We start from the raw sequence: 16,256 nt of genomic DNA, 5'->3' as shown, positions 1-16,256 counted from the left end.
AAGAAAACTGGAGAAATGGAGAAATGAAAAACTGAAAATGGAAAAACAGATAAATGAAGTAAACGTCCCCTATACATTTGTAAATTTTCTTTAATAAATTTTCTTTAATATTGTATAGGAGAAGAGGGAGTTCGAGTTGGAAGTTGAGAAACCACCAACTTTCTTTAATATTGTTTGGCCAAGTTTGGGACTAAAGATGGCCAAACCACCAATAATAATAATAATAATTTAATAATAACAATAATAATAATAATATGAATATGAATATGAATATAATAATAATAATAATAATAATAATAATAATAATAATAATAATAATAATAATAATAATAATAATAATAATAATAATAATAATAATAATAATAATAATTCGATGCGGCCGTTTTTACGTCTGGGGCGGGCTTTGGAGCGGTGGTTCGGGACCATACGGGTCGCTTCGTGGCAGCTCGTGGAGGTCGCTTTGAATGCAATCAAGATCTGTTCATGGCTAAATCCATTGCGGTAAGGGAAGCGTTGTCTTGGTTAAAGACTTTTCAATGTCGGAATTTCGTTATCGAGACCGATTGTCTGAATTTTTGTACTGCTTTTAATTCCCATTTTTCTGACTTTTCTTATGTTGGTACTATTATTTCGCAATGCCGTGTAATTGCTTGTGATATTGGAGACGTTACCGTCTGCCATGTTATGAGATCAGCGAACCATGTGGCTCATGTATTAGCTCGGGCGACTGGTTCTATGTCTGTCTCACAAGAGTGGGCGAGTATCCCACCTGCTTGTATTTCTGATCTTATTCATTATTAATAGACTTCCTTGTTCTGTTCAAAAAATAATAATAATAATAATAATAATAATAATAATAATAATAATAATAATAATAATAATAATAATAATAATAATTATTTAATGCTAATAATATAATAATAACAATAACAATAATAATAATAATTTAATAATAACAATAATAACTTTAAATAATAGTAATAATAATAAGAATTTAATAATAACTATAAATAATAGTAATAATAATACATTTGAAGAAGAGAATATGAAAGAAGGAAAATAATGGAATATGGAAACTTGGGACTAAAGATGGCCAAACCACCAAACTCGAGGGACCTTGGCTGGTATTAACTCTTTTTGTATAAGTCAAATGACAATATTACCCTCCATTTTGACGGCTGAGACGGGAGGAAGTAACGGAAGGACGCTAGAAGGTAACTTTTGACAACTCAGAGGATGACGGATGGTAATTACGGAAGTTAGGGACCATTGATGGTGATGCCACCAAACTCGAGGGACCATAGGTGGTATTTACTCTAAAAATTTTAGTTGTTTGTGTACCGTGACACAGTGAGTGGAAGAATATATACAAAGTGTGTGCACTTTGGTGGAAACAGATATGCACGCACATGCATGTATGTATACAGGTGTATGCACATTGTGGTAACATGTAATTGGGTGTGTGCAAGAAGGTTATGTGCGACAGTATAAATGTATGTATTAGCGTGTGCATGAGGCGGGAGTAGTGTGTGCGTAGGATGATACAACATGTGCATTTAGGTTATTTAAGTGTTTCGGAATAGCAACAAAACAACACATTAGGAAAGCTATGAGTGTAGAAGAATGCATAAATGTGTGTATATATTCTTGTGGGTTAGTTTGTGCGTGTGCACGCATGGACAATACTGTGTGCATTACGCATTTCTTTAGGAGATCAATACAATGCTGACCATGTTTTACTGTTGTAGAGCAATAAATTAAACAGCACAATAATCCATTACCACATGAAGAACAGGTGGGAACAATTTTTAACTAGTACAATTCAGCAAGCTGAATATCACTCAACAAAAACAAAGTTGTGAGCTAATTTCGTAACTTAAAGAACTACGTATAACCCAACTAAACAATGGTCCCTGCGGCCCGAGGCCCAAGGCCCATCTCCCCAACGGTCGTCTTGTGACATGCATTAAATCGATTCATCGGAACAACCAACTTCACAGCTGCAGCACGAGTCTTCATGGTAGGAAACATAGTGGCATCATCCTTAGTCAACGCATAATCCGACGCTTGCTTCTGTTGAATAAGAACTGAAAATACCAATAATTTAATGCACACATATATTGGGACTACCACCAATGCACAAACACCCTAGATATGCACACGTAAAAAGACAAATGTGCATAAACATATACACAGAAATGCACATATTACCCATAGTCATAAGGCACCCACAACGCCATTGATAGCTAGAACGCACACAGTTGTTAACATTAATGCACACTCCAATTAACTTGAAAAAACAACTTCCAAAGCAAAACTATATATTATATTTACATATAGTTTACTTTCTACTACAATTCATATCTCGAATTGCTTGCACCAACACGACCAAATACAAGTGTGTGCATTAACCAACAACATATAGTTTACTTTCTACTGCAATTCATATTAGTAGCTTGTTAACATTAACCTACAACATATTATCAAATGCATACACCCAGTAATACAAATGTGTGCAGTCAAGACTATAATCACAGCATTACAACCCTAACAAAACAGGTATGTGCAATCCGGAAAAGACCCCAATGCGTCCAAATATGCATACACCAATCCCACCCCCAACCACAAGCGTTCTATGAGAACACCACAGCCACCCCCCCCCTCGACCGGAACCCCAACAACCACCCCCCCTCGACCGGAACCCCAACAACCACCCCCCACCACATACAGCAACTGCCACCACCACCTCCCCAACCACAAGCATCCTGCGAGAACACCACTGTCGCTCTCACCCTCGACCAGGACCCCAACAACCATCCCCCACCGCAAACAACCACCGCCCCCCATCACCCTCCAGAACCCCATCCGTGAGGACATAAAAAACACAGACGACAACCCTAACTCACCACAGGAACAATCGCGAATTCAAAAAAAAAAAAAAACATACCTGCATCGACATGAGAAGACGTCCCCCTTCGCTTAGACCTACGGACTCCGGAATCAGCCATAGGGAAGAGATTCACGGAAAACCCTAGAAGACCCTACGCTTAAACCTACGAGAAGACGACGTCCGTTTCTAACCCTAGAACACCTTCTAAGAGTAGCGTTGTTCAATCTATTGAAGTCTTGCAGGTCTGTGCGAAGGGGAAAGGGAAAACAAAAATATGGGATATGGAAAAACTATGTTTTCAAACAATAAGAATAGAGAAGATCTCACTAATCACAAACCTGAAGATGGATAATAACAAACAAAATTACTTCACTACCCGCTCACAATATAAAACATGCGCCATAATATCCATATTAATCACAACCATTAAAACAACATATCGAATGGTCTAGATTTGATCTAACAATCTCATCTAAAAGGGTGATCTCATATGATCCTAAATCTATATATATACATAGAGTACGAACCGATGTCATAGCCTTAATATATATATATATATATATATATATATATATATATATATATATATATATATATATATATATATATATATATATATATGAAAGGGTTTATGTGCGAGTATTGTAACACTCCGTGTTATGGTCTTTAATCCTGGATTAATTATTTAATTAATTCCGTTAATAATAATTAAAAAGGATTTAATTTGGTTAGGATTCCCTTTAATTAATTAATGTGGTCCACCATGGATCGTGGACCCTTGCCTACACTAGAGTCCTAAGCCTATTAGGAGTAAAGAAAGTGGACCTTCCACTATTCAGATTCTAATTAGGAATCCTAGATCTATTAGGAATAAAGATAGTAGGCCTTTACTACTCAGATTCTAATTAGGAATCCAAGACCTATATACCTGTTAGGAATAAAATGTAAGTCTTTACCATTTAGACTCTGATTAATAGGGGATTAGAAAGCAATTAGAACCCTTACCACCTATTATGTGATAGTCTTGATGTTCTTGATAACTATGATTGATTATATGAATGATCTTATATTTTGATTATGTCTAGAGCCCTAGGATTATATCGTGAATTTCGTATTATGATGTTCTTGGTATATTTGGGTGGGATTATGCATGATCGGGTGTTGAGTCTAACCTAGGACTTGAGTTTAGGACTTTGCATATAGATTTCTTGATATTCTTGTGATTCCGGATGTTCCTGAACCGTTATATGATTAATGTGGAGTCTTGGCATGTTTAAGAGTCGTGTTAAAACGTATTTGGTGTAACTCTTGGTTTAATTCCGTTAATTGAGTCAGTGGTGTTGTCGTTATGTGTTTGAATGTGTCTGGACATGGTTTCGGGTTCCACGAGGGATCCCGGGACCAAAATTGTGACACCCCGTAAATCCAAGTTCTCTTTAAGGGTTAATTAAGTAATTAATCCTAGCTTAATTGATAGTTTAATTCCTAAAATCCTGAAAATTCAATAGTCAGGGACTAGAAATTGACTAGTCAACCCAAGCCAATGAGTTGTACTCTAAGCTTTGTGAATTGTTCCTTTGTCTCCTTACACTTATCCATCTTAGTAAGGGTAAAGAAGACCTTTCACCTCATGATTGTATTCCAAGCTAACCCAGAGTCATCTTTCAATCTTTCCCCTAACACTCTCAAAAAAAGAAAAGCCCCTCCTTCTCTCTAGAAATTAGCTAGCTTTTTCTTCAACCCAAGTTTGGGCATTCCAAGATCTTTCAAGTTGATATCCAAGATTCCACCTTTCTTACTCTTGAGCATATATGAGGGTAAGATCTTTGGTCCTTTAGTGTTTTTAGTACCTTTTAAGGTGTCTTTTTCTAAAGATGAAATCTTTGTTGCCTTTTGGTGTGTTTGTGAAGTAGAAGTTGAAGGAGAACCTTGTTAGAAGCTTGTAAAGGTGTGAAGAGTGAAGGTTTAGGGTACAAGAGGTAACCCATGCTTTACAAAATCTATTTTCTTACCTATATGATGATTTCTTGACTTCTACATGTGATTTTTGCTATGAAATGTGGGTTTTGATGCATTGTCTTGTGGGAATGCATATCTAGAGCTTGTTATTAGGGTTCATGTATGCCATTGCTTGGCTATTCCTTTGATTCAAGTCATATTGTTGTATTTTGTGAGATTTTGGGTGTTTTGGACTTGAATTTGAGCTTGGGGTTGAAAATCCCCGAAGGGATTAATTTTGGTACAGTTGTGTACCCGCGGGCGGAACGGCGGGTAGGGAACCACCCGCCGCCCCACCCGCAAGGTACGTGTGTTTTGTGGGATGGTTCCCGCGGGCGGAACCACGGGTGGGGGTCCACCCATGGCCCCACCCGCGGGGTACATTTATGGTGTTGTTTGGGGATTTGTTCCCCGTGATTCTTTTGACTCAGTAATTGATGTTTTGACTCCCCGATGTTCTTTTGTTGGGATATTTGAGTGTATTCTTGATGTTTCGTATGTCTAGAACTATATGGTAGGAATCCATTTAGGAATTGGTGTCTTGAATCGCGCTAAGTGTTCAACCTTGTGATTCGTTGAACCATGATGAGTCTTGTATGTTCTTCGGAACTATGTTTGGTTTACCCGTTTGATAAGCATGCTAGTTCGGTGTTGAATTGCTAGTGTGTGTGGTTTGTTCCTTCCTATTGTGGGTGATGACTTGTGTCGATCACCGTTGTTGTCGCAATGTGGTCCTTTATTGTTGAGTATGGTTTCATATCTTTGTTGTGATCCATTGATTGATCCCTATGATGATGATGTGTGTATTGGCTGTACTTGGATTGCACGATTAATGGTATGGGACATTAGTCACCAAGGTACGACAGTGGTCCTCGTGGTGGCCATGATGTGATTATGGAGCTGTGACCTGTGTTTCAGGCTCACGTGTTTTGGGTGGCTTCAGCCGTGTATTGAATGGTACCCTCGTGTACTATGTGTTGGTGGAAGTTGTTGGTGGTTATAGGTGGGGAACGACGGTTCCCGGAGGCATAAGGTTGGACTTGGATGTACAGGGGTCCTAGAGGTAATGGTTGGAACTAGTTATAAGGTTGGGGTAGCTATAAGGTTTGAACCAGGCATAAGGATGGATTATTGAATTTGTGACGGGTGATGTCACAATGGCATGTGTTGCCGATGTGTGATTGTCTATCCTTTTCTGTTGAGCATGTCGGGTGGTATTCTACTCGGTGATAGTGGAATACACCTCGAGTTGTACTTGTGCGGTTGTTGTCATGTCTTGATGTTGTTTTGGGATGTTGTTTCCTTTTGTCCTTATTGTGAGTGAAATAAAGTCTTTGCAATTGACTTCTATCTATGGCTTTGAACTGATATATACAGTATTCCGTTTCGAAAGTGATTTTGTATAATACTATCTATGTATGATACTTAACGCGTATTGATGGGTTACCAGCATTATTCGCTGATCGGGCGTCATCCCATTTCTTTATGTGCTTTACAGGTCCTGAGTAGACGGCGAGAGTGTTAGACATGGTTAGACTAGATCCCCTGGAGAGCTTTATTAGTGTTTTGGCATGTGCGCCGCTGTTGTTAAACATACATTAGATGTTGGTTTTTGACCTTGCATGTGCGTTCACATCAGTGTGAACGTGGCATAACACTCCCTGTTTCTCGGTTTTTAATATTAGACTTCCGCTGTGTTTACGTTCCATGTTTTGATGGTTAGTTTATCTTGCGTAATTAAGCTTTAAGATGGCATGAAAATCGAGGGTGTTACAGTTGGTTTCAAAGCCTAGTTTTGGGCCTAGGATGCTAGAGTCTAGACTTTTAAGAAGTTAAGTGTGGTTTTGAGACCCTAAGCGACCTTAAGTATCTAAGTGTTTAGGACTTAGGACTTTTAGGACGTGCGGTGAGCTGTGTGTTGTTTATAGTTTGCTTGCTTGCTTGTTGTTTTGTTTTGTAACAGTGTTGTTGTTGTAGAAGCTTTGCCATGGCACCTCCACGTCAACGTGCTCGCACACCGGAGACCCCAACGAATGAACAGCTAGCCCAGAATCTGCAACACCTCACGCAGTCCATGCAGACCCTCAGCGAAGCGTTGTTGCACAACAATCATCCTGCTCCGCCACCACAGCCTGCCGGGCATAGAGATGTTGGACGCCTTGTATCGGGCCATAGACCACCGATGTTTGCCGGTGAGGAAGACCCTGTCGTGCTCGAGGAGTGGGTGCGAACCTTTGACAAGATCTTCTCGGTCGTTGGGTGCTCCGAGGAGCGTCGAGTGGAGTTAGCATCGTTCTACTTCAGTCATGAAGCGGACTTGTGGTCGGTGCACGAGGGACCCGCTTGTCTTGAGGAGCCCGACTTCGACTGGACGGCCTTGAAGGACCGGATGCGAGAGCGGTTCTACACGGCACATGTTCGAGCTGCTATCTATGAGGAGTTTCTGCACCTCCAGCAGGGTTCTTCGACGGTGGTTGAGTACTACAAGAGGTTTTTGGAGCTCGCTCGCTTCGCTAGGATTCTTGTCCCCACCGAGCTCGCAAAAGTTGAGAAGTTCGTAGCCGATTTGAACTATGAGGCTCACAAGGCTTTAACCGTGAGCAAGCTGAGGACTTTGAAGGAGGCTTACTTGAGTGCCGCGGACTTGTATCGGGTGCAACAGTTGCAACGCGGATCTTTTGAGCTTGCTAGGAAGATGAACGAGAGTGGAAGGTCCTCTAACTTCAAGAAACCAAGGCAGGATTTCCGAGCCAAGAATGCGCTTTCCCCACCTCAAGGACCAACTCGAACGGAGTCTGGAAGCCAAGCCAAGACGTTTGCGTGCCGAAGGTGTGAAAAAGAGCATGCAGGAAAGGATTGCAATGGTCATGCGTTCCGATGTTTCCGATGCAGGGAGAGTGGACACAAGGTTGCCGTGTGTCCCCTACAAGCTAATCAAAGGGCGTTGCCAGCCAGTTCGAGACCCGGGGGAGCGTCGGGAGGGAGTTCGAGTCGAGGAGCAGCCGGAGCTAGACCTTCAGGTCGGGTTTTTGTGATGGGGCAATCCCAGGCTGAGACGGAGGGATTGGTTGAGGACGAAACGACAGGTAACCCTTTCCTAAGCCCATCCTTATCTTGAGAATGTATCTTGTTCCTCGTTGCCTTTTTGTGTTGCCTTGCTTCCTTATTGTGTGATTCTTTTGGTTTTAAGTGAAAGTCTTTCGTGGAGTTAATTGTTTATGTCTAAAATGGGTCATACTTGTGTTAATTCCGTAGCCTTGCATATGTTCTTGTAACCCAACCTTTCCTTGTGAGTCATCTATATTTATTTAAGTGTCCTTTGAATTTATAATAGACCACCCATAGAAATTTCTTCTTGTGTAGCCTAAAAGGCTAAGGAAATTATAAATTATAGTCGCCAAGTTTCGAACCTAGGTGTACAATTGACCAATCCAACTATTAAACCACTTAAGCTAGTTATGTGTCTTAAACTTTACCCCATTTAATTTCCACTTAACCCATAATTTCTCACTTTACCCAAAAATCCCCAAATTAAAATATTCCTTTCCCAAAATTTTCCCCAAAACCCTCAATTTTCCCTTCTCCCTCTACCCGTGAGCATCAGCCGAGACAACCCCCCCCCCCCCCCACCAGCCCATCGCCTACACCGCCCGTCGCCCCTGTCCCCGTCGCAGCGAAGCACAACCGCCAACGTCGCCACCTGCCGGAGCCCCGCCGCTGATTGGAGCCCACGTCGCCACTGCAGTTCAGTGAGAGTGAGAGAGCAGCGAAAGAGAAGAAGAAGAAGGAAAGAAAAGTTTTGGGCTTCCCTTTGAGTCTTTGGGTCATCTTGCAACCATGCCTAGGAGGACAAGCTTGGCAAGGAAAGTGGAATGGGTAGATGCCCACTACCAAGTGTTGGAAGGTAAAGCCTTTGATCTGGAATCTTTTTCAAGTTCCTTGTTAGATATGTTGAGATACCAAGGTTTGTTGGATGTGTTTCTCACCATAAGGGTTCAGACATACCCGAGTTTGGTTAAGGAATTTTACGGTCACATGGTTGTGACGAAAGATGGTGGAAAGTTAGAGGTGACCTCTAAGGTAAGAGGTGTGAAGGTTGTTTTATCTGAAAAGAGGCTGGCTCAGCTCTTGAGTCTGACCACTACGGGAGTTTCACAGTACAGTGGTAATTCCTAGATTGGAACGGATACCATGGGGTACCGAGATTATTTGAGTTACCTGTTGGGTCGGACTAGCGGTTTCACCCAAGCCTCGAGACCGGAGAAGAAATGGTTGACTGCTGAGCAGAGAATCTTGGTTATGCTTGTATCGGACTGTCTGTTGCCCAATAACAACAAAAGTCGTTTGTTGGGGAAGTTGGAGTGCACTTTTGCCTTTTGTCTGAAGAATATGGTGAAGTTTAATCTGCCTGCCTTGATGTTGCAACACATGGTCTTTTGCGGAGATCATAACCGGAAGAGTCTACCGTACGAGATGGTTTTGAGTTGGATCTTCGCCAGGAAAGGTGTAAGCGTTGAAGGTTGTGTGCCGAAGCCAGTGGGCAAGATGGTGTTTGATGCCATCAACCTGAGGAGTTGCAATTTGTTTCAGTTAGAAGACGGGGAGTACATCACGCTCGAGGAAGTTGCCAAGAAGACCCCCGAGGAGAGAGATGCGTTGGTTGATGAGCTTGAGATTCCCGTCGGGAAGTTGAACCTCGCCGTTCAGAGTTTGGGAGGTGATGCGGGAGATGATGAAGAAGAAGACCAAGAGGAGAATGCTGAAGTAGGAGAAGCTGCCGAGGTTGAAGAGAGTGACTCGAAGAGCGAAGAGAACCGGAGAAGGAGAGAAGCCCGAACCAAGAGAGAGCAGGACGCCATGACGCACGAGGAGCGTGTGGTCACCCTTCTACGCCAGCAAAACCAGATGATAGAAGAGGGCTTTGCCTTTATGAAGACACAGTTCGTGGCAGTCAATCAGCGGTTGGACCAGCTCGAGCCGAAGAGAAGATGATGAGGAGTCCGATGAGGACACCGAAGAATCGGAGAGCGATTCGTTCTAGTGCGGTGTTGTGGTAACCCCGTCTATCTTTCCTTAGCTTGTTGCTACCTTTACATTGTTGCTACCGTTTGCTAGTTGCCTTGTTGTTTTCCTTGTATGTTCGTTCTTGTTTGCTAGTTGTGTTGAGTAGTTAGCTTTGTAAGTGGTTCTTCTAGGACCTAGTTGTTTAGAACTTTGGTGTGGGTTAGAAGTTTAGTTGTGGTGTTTGGCGTTAGTGTTGTTATGCTCAAAGAACTCCGTTGGTTATTTCTTTTCCATCTTGTTATGTCATAACTTCTTGACCATTTTGTGTCTCTTAAATTCTTGAAATTTAGTCAAAAAGGATATCCTTGACTCTCTTGTCACATTGTTGTTTCGTTTTGCCGTTCTGTTTGAATACGTCGTACCCGAGCTTCGGGGACGAAGCTTCTTTTAAGGGGGAGAGGATGTGACACCCCGTAAATCCAAGTTCTCTTTAAGGGTTAATTAAGTAATTAATCATAGCTTAATTGATAGTTTAATCCCTAAAATCCTGAAAATTCAATAGTCGGGGACTAGAAATTGACAAGTCAACCCAAGCCAATGAGTTGTACTCTAAGCTTTGTGAATTGTTCCCTTGTCTCCTTACACTTTTCCATCTTAGTAAGGGTAAAGAATACATTTCACCTCATGATTGTATTCCAAGCTAACCTAGAGTCATCTTTCTCTCTAGAAATTAGCTAGCTTCTTCTTCAACCCAAGTTTGGGCATTCCAAGATCTTTCAAGTTGATCTCCAAGATTCCACATTTCTTACTCTTGAGCATATAGGAGGGTAAGATCTTTGGTCCTTTAGTGTTTTTAGTACCTTTTAAGGTGTCTTTTTCTAAAGATGAAATCTTTGTTGCCTTTTGGTGTGTTTGTGAAGTAGAAGTTGAAGGAGAACCTTGTTAGAAGCTTGTAAAGGTGTGAAGAGTGAAGGTTTAGGGTACAAGAGGTAACCCATGCTTTACAAAATCTATTTTCTTACCTATATGATGATTTCTTGACTTCAACATGTGATTTTTGCTATGAAATGTGGGTTTTGATGCATTGTTTTGTGGGAATGCATATCTAGAGCTTGTTATTAGGGTTCATGTATGCCATTGCTTGGCTATTCCTTTGATTCAAGTCATATTGTTGTATTTTGTGAGATTTTGGGTGTTTTGGACTTGAATTTGAGCTTGGGGTTGAAAATCCCCGAAGGGATTAATTTTGGTACAGTTGTGTACCTGCGGGCGGAACCATGGGTGGGGGTCCACCCGTGGCCCCACCCGCGGAGTACATTTATGTTGTTGTTTGGGGATTTGTTCCCCATGATCCTTTTGACTCGGTAATTGATGTTTTGACTCCCCGATGTTCTTTTGTTGGGCTATTTGAGTGTCTTCGTGATGTTTCGTATGTCTAGAACTATATGGTAGGAATCCATTTAGGAATTGGTGTCTTGAATCGTGCTAAGTGTTCAACCTTGTGATTCGTTGAACCATGATGAGTCTGGTATGTTCTTCGGAACTATGTTTGGTTTACCCGTTTGATAAACATGCTAGTTCGGTGTTGAATTGCTAGCGTGTGTGGTTTGTTCCTTCCTATTGTGGGTGACTTGTGTCGATCACCGTTGTTGTCGGATTGTGATCCTTTCTTGTTGAGTATGGTTTCATATCTTTGTTGTGATCCATTGATTGATCCCTATGATGATGATGTGTGTATTGGCTGTACTTGGATTGCACGATTAATGGTATGGGACATTAGTCACCAAGGTACGACAGTGGTCCTCGTGGTGGCCATGATGTGATTATGGAGCTGTGACATGTGTTTCAGGCTCACGTGTTTTGGGTGGCTTCGGCCGTGTATTAAACGGTACCCTCGTGTATTATGTGTTGGTGGAAATTGTTGGTGGTTATAGGTGGGGAACGACGGTTCCCGGAGGCATAAGGTTGGACTTGGATGTACAGGGGTCTTAGAGGTAATGGTTGGAACTAGTTATAAGGTTGGGGGTAGCCATAAGGTTGGAACCAGGCATAAGGATGGATTATTGAATTTGTGACAGGTGATGTCACAATGGCATGTGTTGCCGATGTGTGATTGTCTATCCTTTTCTGTTGAGCATGTCGGGTGGTATTCTACTCGGTAATAGTGGAATACACCTCGAGTTGTACTTGTGCGGTTGTTTTCATGTCTTGATGTTATTTTGGGATGTTGTTTCCCTTTTCCTTGTGTGAGTGAAATAGAGTCTTTGCAGTTGACTTCTATCTATGGCTTTGAACTGATATATACAGTATTCCGTTTCGAAAGTGATTTTGTATAATACTATCTATGTATGATACTTAACGCGTATTGATGGGTTACCAGCATTATTTGCTGACCGGGCGTCGTCCCATTTCTTTATGTGCTTTACAGGTCCTGAGTAGATGGCGAGAGCGTTAGACATGGTTAGACTAGATCCCCTGGACAACTTTATTAGTGTTTTGGCCTGTGCGCCACTGTTGTTAAACATACATTAGATGTTGGGTTTTTACCTTGCCTGTGCGTTCACATCGGTGTGAACGTGGCATAACACTCCATGTTTCCCGGTTTTTAATATTAGACTTTCGCTGTGTTTACGTTCCATGTTTTGATGGTTAGTTTATCTTGCGTAATTAAGCTTTAAAATGGCATGAAAATCGGGGGTGTTTCAAAAATATTACCTATGAGTCAGTGGGGGGTAGGTGGGGGCAAGGGTGCCCGCTACCTACCCGCTGCCCCTTGCCTGGTTTCTAGCGGGCAGGCGACTGCCCGCCGTGCACCCGATAAAACTGTAGCCGTCGCCGGTGGGTAGTCCTCCACCCGCCGCCCACCCGCTGGAAAGTGGGTATAATCCGTGATGTTTTTCCCCGTTTGTTGTTTCCCCGTGTCCCGTTGTACCCCATTTGTCGTGTATGAGTCTCGTTTGGTGTTTTGGGTGTCGTTCTAGGATTTTATGTGTAATACGTGTCGTTGTTGTCGCGTCTTGATTGTTATGTGATTATGTGTTGATTGATTGAATGATGATGAATATCGTGGTCATTGCGCAATGGCCAGTGTGAATGATGATGATGATGATGATGATGATGATGATGAGATTGTGATTGGTGGAAATGAATTGTTGGCGGTTGGCACCACTTGTGCCCGGTCATTGTACTAAAGGTACAGGCCATAGCGGTGACTTTGCTAAAGGCACACACCCACCTTCGACTAGCTTGCCGTTGAGCATGGGTCAGGTTATAAGTGCTGCGGTGTCATGTTAGAGTTATATGCGCTAACCCCTTGATAGTGGCACTAGAGGTGCGGATCATTGAATGACACTGCGACATCATCTTGATATGTTGGTGGTTGATAGGCGGTTTGTCGGTGGGGGCATGTAGTTGCCCGGAGGCATTAGGGGTGGTGATATAAGGGTGGCCTGGAGGTATAGGTTGGAACTGATATAAGGACGGAGGGGAGCTACAAGGTTGGAACTTGGTATACGGTTGGAGGATGAATTGTGTGCTTTGATGACTACTTGTTAATTGATTGTCTTGAATGCCTTCATTGCCTCTAATTGCTATTTTATATGCTTATTTGTATGGTATGCCTTGTGTTGCATTCTTAGGATGCATGTTAGTATTTATGATTATGTTATACTATTGAGTCTGTTAACGTGTCTTGAGTCTTGATCTTGTATTTAAATTAGAGTCTCGTAAGTATATATGTATTTCGGTTTCAAAATGAGTTTCTTATATCTACCTATGTTGTACTTAACGCGTTGGAGTGGGTTACCAGCATTATTCACTTACGGTTGTTACACCGAATGATTTCAGGGACAGTGAGTAGCTTCGGAGCGAGCTAGTGGATTCATGGACTTAGTTTAGATAATTCTAGTCTGGATGAGATGACCTGCGTGCCTTGATTTGTATTTGAGTATTAGTTATGGTTTATGCTTTGTTAGTTAGTTTACCCTGTGCATCTGAGTTCTCCAGCTCAGATGTGGCCTAGCACCCCGTCTACTATGTCTAGTTTATGCTCTGTTTGGAAATTAAGAAGAGCTTAGCCTTTATTTTATAGGTTTTAAATATATTGAAATTTAGGGGTGTTACAGTTGGTATCAGAGCCTAAGTTCGACCCTAGGACAATGCCTTTAGGATAAAACTTTGGGACATTAAGCTTGAACTCTAGGTACTTATATACTTGGGATGTTAAGAGTTAGACTTTAAGAATCTAGGTTGCATCTAGGATAGTACTCTAAGTTTGAGACTTAAGATGTTAAGCTTTAAACTCTAGGTGTTTAAGTACTTAGGACCAATCCTAGATATTAACTCTTATATTCACGTTCCATCAACGTGAGAACTGCCTAAAATTATTATCTCTAGTTGACCAATAAGAAATTAGCACATTATTAAATAATAAAAATATTTACTTTAATGGGACTCTAATAATTAACTAATGAGCTACCAAATAAATATTCTAACATGGAAATCACCACTGCACATACCCTCAAAGACTTGTTCTTCAGAACCAACAAACTTTCCTGTGGGTGTGGAGTTCCGAGCTCAATAGTAATAACCCCTTCACCGCTTGACTTTGACTTCAAAACCCAAATTATGGGCGATTCTTGAGCCACCATAGCCAAAGCTCAGCCTCAGTTGCTAGACTTGGCTGTTAATAGAAGCTTGGTTGTGATCAGCAAGAGGCAGTGTGGGGCGTCGATTCCACCTTGGCGCACTAAGTTTGTCGAGCCTGACGCGATTTGGTTGATTGGAATAACACACTTCTCAGGATTCTGTGGTTGATGTTGAGAGAGTTTTTCATACTGTCAGGCCAGACAATGTTGTTGTGGAGTTCTACAGAAACATGCAATCTATATTCGTGTTGTCAAGAAAACTCTACTAGTCACCATACCATAACAGTGCCCATCTCGTCTGCTAATTCCTCCATAGCCAACATTATCCTTTTGTTCGCCTAAACTAGTCAACTCTTCGTCGGCTACGGACAACATGTTGGGTATTTCGTAGGAAAACAACAATGTTGTACTCAAGGTACTTTAATATGGCTGTGTCGTGTGAGTGTAACTGGAAAGAAAGGTTTCTGTTTTGTGTTGTAACACTACCTTAAAAGCATTTACGACCGGGCTATGAAGCTTTCGACAGGTAAACACGGAACAACAGAGCTCAGGCAACCTCGTATTACTGTATTGAAAAGTGTGTTCACAACGATGGGGAAGGGTGATTTATATACTGTAAGCTATAACCGCCCGACCCCTTTCAACCATAGAGAAAGAGCAAAAAGTGTGGAGTGTGGAGGAGACCAACGCTATGTACGCACACGTTCTTGTGTTTAGAACGAAGTGCGGACAAGGTGATCTGAAAACCCACAAAAGTAGGGGCAAAAATGTGTAATGGAGCGCAAAACGTTGACCACACCGCGACGCGCGTGCGAACCGAGCCGAGCGGGCAGGCGGCAGCGCGCGCGTGGTTTCCCCCTATTTCCCTCCATAACACTTCAAGCCTTCTCAAAGGTGTTAGTGTATAAAAGGGAGTAAAAGATGGGTTAGCTTAGCAATGTGGGATACTTAGGTAAAGACAAAACCTCCCAATGCCATTGCCTTATAAATGTTTCCCAACAATCCCCCACACATTTAAAGGGACAAAGGCTATACCCAAAATTACCTAAGTCAGTAGAAGAGCTAATTTCCATGTCAGTGTACGAAACTTGAACTGTCATGAAGTGGCATTAAGTAACTTGTTAGAGAGTGAATTGAATCTTGAACTCATCGGTTTATTGAGTTTTGAACTTGAATGCACTTATTAACTCTTAAAGAATCCCTGTTTGGTCTAGCTCAATCTAGACATCAACTCTGTCAAGTTTATCTCAATATAGACCACCCATAGCAGGTTACAGAGTAAGCACTGTTATTACAGTTTTCTTTAACGTAAGTCTTTCCGTGATTTCGTTTAACCACCGAAGTGGTTTCCATCACGAATTTCTCACCTCATTGTTTTTCAGACCCATCTCCCTTGATGTATCAAGGATGGCCTTTCTGTTTAGGCCTTTTTTGAAAGGATCTGCAATATTCATTTCAGATCTCACAAACTCCATTGTGATCACCTCATTTAATATCAGCTGCCTTACAGACTCATGTCTGACTCTTATGTGTCTTCTTTTTCCATTATAGACACTATTTTGCGCAACACAGATGGCAGTTTGTGAATCACAATGCATAGGAACAGCCGGGGCTGGACACCCCCACAACGGCACGTCTGCCAGTAGGTTTCTCAGCCACTCGGCTTCTTGACTTGCCAGGTCCAGAGCTATGAACTCGGCTTCCATAGTTGACCTAGC

The sequence above is a fragment of the Ipomoea nil genome, unplaced genomic scaffold, assembly GCF_001879475.1.
Source record: "Ipomoea nil cultivar Tokyo-kokei standard unplaced genomic scaffold, Asagao_1.1 scaffold2149, whole genome shotgun sequence".
Taxonomy (NCBI): Eukaryota; Viridiplantae; Streptophyta; class Magnoliopsida; order Solanales; family Convolvulaceae; genus Ipomoea; species Ipomoea nil.
Note: the sequence above shows the minus strand (reverse complement) of the source record.